This window comes from Brassica napus, unplaced genomic scaffold (genome assembly GCF_020379485.1).
Source record: "Brassica napus cultivar Da-Ae unplaced genomic scaffold, Da-Ae ScsIHWf_2606;HRSCAF=3355, whole genome shotgun sequence".
NCBI classification, from domain to species: domain Eukaryota; kingdom Viridiplantae; phylum Streptophyta; class Magnoliopsida; order Brassicales; family Brassicaceae; genus Brassica; species Brassica napus.
In genome coordinates, this window is record NW_026015910.1 from 41,351 (window position 1) to 48,186 (window position 6,836).

General features: G+C 40.8%; 1 non-coding gene across 1 annotated transcript; it reads left to right on the top strand.

Moving 5' to 3' along the window:
• Positions 1-490: 490 nt before the first annotated feature.
• LOC125601549 lies at positions 491-597 on the top strand. The gene has a single exon (XR_007334313.1). It is a non-coding gene; the product is annotated as a small nucleolar RNA R71 (small nucleolar RNA).
• The last annotated feature ends 6,239 nt before the right edge of the window (positions 598-6,836 follow it).

Genomic DNA, 6,836 nt, shown 5'->3' on the forward strand with positions numbered 1-6,836 from the left:
GTTCTGCCTGTTTCCTGCCTGAGGGTAGGACTGATGTTGTGGATTCTCCACATTGTTGCTCCGGTAAGACAGATTATTTTGCTGATTTTGATTCCACCCAAGGTTCTGATTGTAGCCTCTGTTGTAGTTTCCTTGACCACCAATGTAGTTCACATCAGCCTGCATATCACTTGAATCATCACCAACAGCTTCTTGTGAGGAACGATAGCCTTGCTCCTCCACAAATTTCACAGATTTCTGATCTCTCTTGAGAAGCATCTCAATCTTGGCATTCAGCTCATCTATCTTCTTGGATTCATAACCAACACCCTTCTGGCTGGTATCAAACCTTGACTTGCGGTTTGCTTTGCTGGATGACAGGTTGTTCAACAAGGTGTAAGCTTCTTCAACAGTCTTGGTCATGAAATCACCATTACTTGCTGTGTCCATGGCATCTTGACTCTCTTCATGAACTCCATTATAGAAAATGTTCAGCAAACTCACATCAGTGTAGCCATGGTGAGGGCAGTCCTGTGTGTACTCCTTGAAACGCTCCCAAGCCTCATGAAAGCTTTCTGAATCAAGTTGCTGAAAGCTTCCAATTCTGCTTCTCAGATATGTGGACCTTGACTTGGTGAAGAAATGCTGTAGAAAAGCAGCTCTTGTCTCTTCCCATGTAGTAAGAGATCCTGGAGGGATGGACTTTAACCATCTGATAGCTTTATCAGCTAAGGAAAACGGGAACAACCTGCATTTCAAAGCGCCTTGAGGAACTCCATTATGTCTGCTGGTGTCACAGACTCGCTCAAAATGCTCCAAGTGATACATCGGGTCCTCAGACGGGTTTCCATGAAACGGATTTTTCTCCACCAAATTAATGAGACCAGTCTTGATCTCAAAGTCTCTTCTCTCAATGGGAGGTGGGCGAATCCCAGAACGATCGGCATAGAATGCATCTGGTGTATCATAATGTGCAAGCGTCATCCTAGGCATGCCATAGTCTCCAGCCTGTTGTCTTGCAGCTACACCAGCCTGCTGATTATCACCAGCATTGTTGCCTTCTCGTTCATTTACAGGAATTGGATTTTGCGGGTTGTCCTGAAATTGGTCTTCTTGGTGTTCAGCCATTTCAACCTCTTCAGCGGACTCAAGTCTTTTCTTTTTCACTTGTCTCTCTAGGCGGCCGAGCTCTAACTCCAAAGGTATTAAATTCGATGATCCTTTGCTTCTAGTATGAAATCCGCTCATTCACCTGAAAACACAAACAGAAAGAGAAAGACAGAAACATTAGACAAAATAAAGAAAATGCTATAGTCTTAAACTGATCATTAACTCTAGGGTGACCAAATGGTCCCCGGCAACGGCGCCAAAAACTTGATGTCTCGAGTTTTAACCCGATTATCTAACTGCAAGTGCACAGTAAAGTACGCAGTAGTAATACGGGATCGAATCCACAGGGACCGATGATCACACGTAGAGTTGCAGACAAGTTAATAGCTACAGCGAATCAAGATATATTTTTGATGGTTTTTATTTAATTTTCTCTAGTGTCACAAAACATAAACAAGCATGTAAAAAGATGATTTAAACGATTTGAAAACTATTTTAAAACAAACGTTGGGCATTGGGAATTCTCAGGGATTTCTTTTTAATCAAGATACAATTAATGGAAGACACAGGGATATATTAAGAACCGTCTAGAACTCAAACACGATATTAGAATTAACCTACTTCCGTAGCGCTAATTCTCTATGTTATAGAAATCTCCACACTAACTTCCGCTGAGTTTCAATTTCTAAACAAGCATTAAGAACAGGTTCAATATGTTCACAAAGCGCAATAACATCAACTTCCGAGGGTTAAGGACACTTTGCTCATCTAAAGTATTTTCGGAAGTTCAAACAATCACTTTCGGTGCATCAAACAATCTGAAATCATGAACTAAGTGATCAATTCAGTTCAAGCAGTAAGAAATCCATTAGATGAAGAACCAAAACGTAATCCCTTAGTCTACACACGTTTTATGGATCAAAACATCAAGAAATCCCCTATGAGAACCCCTAAACCCAACTAGATGACTACTCACACATAACTAAGCAAGAACAAAACGATTTTGATGAAGAAAACATGATAAGATTGTATTAAAACAGAGTAAAGGTTCAGAAGATCTTCTCCAAATGGTTTTGAGATGAACTCCTTTACAAATCTTCACAAATCACACCAAAACAAGTACAAAACACTCAAATCTTCTCTCTAGAACTTGTAAATCTCCTCCTTGGTCGCCCCTGGTCTTTTCTGAGTCTCAAAGGTCGAGTTCTTTTCTGAATTATTGAGGGGAGTGGGTAAAAAGGAGTGAAAAGCTCGTTTGTGCGTGTGGAGCCCGTAGAGCCTGAGATCGGTCGATCCACATAGACCGGATCGGTCGATCTAGTGCATGAAAGCATAGGATCGGTCGATCCACATTGACCGGATCGGTCGATCCCACGTCCTGTGCGATCAATACTTCATTCGGTCCATTGTTCGGTCCATCTTGCTTCTGAATAAATCCCGAATGCGTTCTTTTCTTTCAAGCTATCTAGTAACCTGCATATTACACTTAAGAACACCAAAACGCATCAAATAGACCAAAACATTAATTAAAACCGACCATTTAATTGCTCCAAAACGAGTTTAAAACCGTTAAAAACACGGAATATCATTGTTTGAGAGTTTAATCATCTTCGGTTTAAGATAATCATACTTCCGGGACCAAACCAATCAGGCTTGTTGCCATTGCCTCTAGTTTCACAAATGCAATCCCACTTCATCAAGAACAATCACACTCTTTTGTCTCTTAGCCTTGCTTAGCCAGTCCAAGTGATCACCTTAATACCTTTTGGTTGAAATCCTATACGTATTCTTTCTGGTAATCCAACGATACTTAGATGGGAGCCACAAGAGAGAAGGCATCTCACTACTCCCCCTGAATATCCTCTAACGTGCTGAACTCAAATTTAAAGAGAACCGTTGTACAAAACTCTGGCAGTGCTCGTTTTACCAATCCCAGCAGGCCGATCCCTATGATCTTAACGTCATCATCGGATGTTGCTCAACAACAGCTTTATCTCCTGATACAGCTTCCATGCCAACAAAGTCATCAAAATCTTTTGATGGTGTAAACCCAACACTTTCATAACATCTCGGAATTTTGTCGATCATCTTAGCTTCATGTCCCTAACAAAACAGAGGCGATCCATTAAAACAGTCAACAAGAAACGAAGCTTCTAGTATCAAGATCATACAATGAGTATTAATATTACAAGACAGGAGTATATTTCTCACAACAGCCATATTATATGACTAATGACTGTAATGAGAGCTTTCCATAACTCCTAACTCTATTCTTTTCCATAATTCTTAACTAGTAACTACAATTAAATACGCAAGTGGAAGTGGAAGTGAAGTGAACGAACCAGATGCGAGAGTGATAGCCAGCTATATTTGCGGCAGCTTTCAAAGCTTGAGAAACGCTTCAAACTGTTTTTCCATAGAAGGTAGTTTCTTTCTGTGAGTTTTACTGTAACTGAGTTTACTATTTTGAGTGAAGGAGGATTGTAGAGTTCAAGCGCTTCCATGGTGCTCTGATACCATGAAAGTTGAAGAAATAAGATTTCTGAAAATGTAATTTCTATTTCTTGTTTCTTAAGCTTTTACAATGTCTCACTCCAATCTTATATAGTAAATGATGAAAGCCCTAGTTCACTATCGACGTGTCATCATCCTTCTTCTCCTAGACATCCAAGGGCTTGAAATGAGTTGTACAGTTCAGGACCACTTCTCAGTTCAGTACACTCAGTCGCTATCCTTTTTCCTCTTCTCTTCTCTTCGCCAGCTCTGATTTTGTTTTCATCTGTTATGACTGTTGAAGAGTTCTGTTGACTAGTCTAAGTTTGAATTTCATTGGTCTTGGGTTGGGCCTGAACTGACTTCGTGGGCTCTGTGATTTTCTCGATGAAAACTGCATCGTTTTGAGCTTTAGGTGTGACTTGTTGTGATAGGAGTGACCCGCAATATGAGTAGGAGAGAGTTAGGACTTCTAGCCAAGTTTACATCAAATCCAGCGCTTGCAAGCAACTGCTTTACATAATCACCACTGAATGAACACTCAATATGAAGGTATATGGACTTTCCATTCTCATGTGAACCATCGTAATAGACTCGTAAACATTCCTAATATTATCCTCAATGAGACTGGTTCTGGGTCGAGTCAATGCTGATTCTTGCTCTTCCTTTACCAAATCTACAATCATGCATCTTCATATGTTTATGAACGAATAACTTGAAACAAATTGTTCTTACAAACGCAACATTGCTATTACTGTTAAAGTCCAATTATTTTCTTGGAACCTTAATAAACCCCAAATTGATTGTCCCTGGGTGTGTTTAGATTGAGCTTCTCTTCTTGGAAAATTGAATTGCACAGAATCACAGAAAAAAATAACAACATGACAATTTCCTATATCTACGGAAGGCTGAACCTCATTCATTCTTGCTTCTTGTCTCTGCATCATCATCACATCTAGATTCGTCTCCTTCTTGAGTTTTATCTACACCGTCCTTTATTTCCTCCTCAACCCCATCATTATCAGCATCACCAGCTTCATCATTTTCCTCCTCATCGCGTCCAGATTCTTCTTTGTCTTCCAAATTTGTACACCACAAGCTTTCACCTTCCAATTTTTATAAAAAACTTTGAACTCAAACACAAGCTCGCTGAAAGTGGCTTCTTTGGCTCCAGGGCAATCTTCAAATGTATACAGACGGTCGTCACATCCATAAAGATAAGGCATGTCGTCACGCTTGTATGATACATGTCGGAAAGTGAAGCCTTTCTGTTTACCCTGAATGTACAAGACACACGCATCACTAACTTCTCATCCGCTCCATCATAGAGATCATTGATGCGCCAAGAAACACCGTATTTATCATCCTCGAGATTAATAATGCCTCTTGAGAGCAAGATGCAAGATTTGAATCTAAGGGATGTAGGAAGAGGTTGTGGAGCCTGATTAATCGTTAGGGAATCTGAAGTGAAACCGACAGACCAAGTGAAACCGTTGCCCACACATGCGATAGATCCTCCTCCTCTCCAAGTAGTATTCTCACTTGCTTTCTTCTAGAATAGACGCTCCACAATGAACCAACTCATCAGTGGGCCAAATTGCATCTCCAAACTCGCTACTTTCGGCCCTTGCGCTGGTACTGATACAGAATAGGAGGCATGTTAGCTTCATATGTATCAGGCTAGACAGTACTTGACCCCCATATGTGTAGGAGAGAGTTAGGACTTCTAGCCAAAGTTGACATCTAAGACAGACAGCGCTTGAAAGAAACTGCTTTACAGAACCACCACTGAATGAACACTCAATATGATGGTATATGGACTTTCCATTCTCATGTAAACCATCGAAACAGGCTGAACCTCATTCGTTTCTTGCTTCTTGTCTCTGCATCATCATCACGTCTAGATTCTTCTCCTTCTAGAGTTTTATCTACATCATCCTTTATATCCTCCTCAACCTCATTACTATCACCATCACCAGCTTCATCGTCTTCATCCTCATCACGTCCAGATTCTTCTTCGTCCTCTCCAAAAGTCGTACACCGCAGCCTTTCACCTTCCAGTTTGTACCATGGCCTATGAACTCAAACACAAGCTCGCTCAAAGTGGCTTCTCCGGCTTTAGGGTAATCCTGGTTTAGACAGAAATAATCTTCAAATATATACAGATGGTCTTCTTTTTTTTTTGAATAATTATAAAGGTCTCTATATCCGCCATATCTACAGTGCATATGATACTGTTTTGATACATATTGGATAGTGAGGCCATTCTGTTTACCCATGACGTGACAAGACACACCACCCATCAGTAGTTCTTCCTTCTTCTAAACTATCTTCTTTGACAGCAAGATGCAAGCTTTGAATCTCAAGGATGAAGGAAGAGGTCTTGGCATCAGATTGATCGTCAGGGAACCTGGAGTAGCTTGGTGAGGGAAGTGTGCAGGCACTTCTTCACCCGTAAGAGTGCATGTTTGTAGTCTGATGTGTAGATGAGCTCTTTTGCGTTTTGATTCAGACTGAGGCAGCCAGCAAAGTTTAGGCAAATATTTGGATTATGAAGAAGAGTCTATTCTCTCTAAGCATACACAGCAGTCTGCATCTATAGAGAGAAGGGAGTCTGGAAGCGGTGGAAGTGCTTTGAGATAAGGGCATCCTGTGACGTCAAGCTTAGTTAGTCCCGAGAGACGTCTGATGCAATCTGGAATAGTGTTCATGAGACCCCTTAAACATAATGATAGCGCCTTCTTCGTGGGTAGACATTGCAGTAAAATGTAGTGAACATCTAAGTCTGATACTAATCTCCAACTGCACTCCGAGTCAGGGCCCTCCCACTCGATTACTGCTTCAAATAAGTCACGGTTATATTCATATTCATTTTCACTCACATAATCATGCTCACTTTTGCCACTCTTACGCAAACCAAGAAACTCAAGATTCTCCAACTTAGAAACGTTCCGAGATATCTTTTTCAGCTCCTCGCATCCATTCATAATTATTTTACGCAGACGAGACAGATTCTCGATCCATGGAGGAATTTCCACTATCCTTGTCTTGCACACACCAACTCTTCAATGCTGTCAGGTACATTTGGAACTCCTTGATGTTTTCTACACACCAGACATATCCATTCTATTAAGACAAGACCAATTATTCTGATATGCTGGCACTTCCCATATCGAGCTCGCTCAATCAAGTGTTTTCAAACTCGAGCAACCACTGAGTTTTTCCAGACTCAAGCATCCACTGAGTTCTTTCAA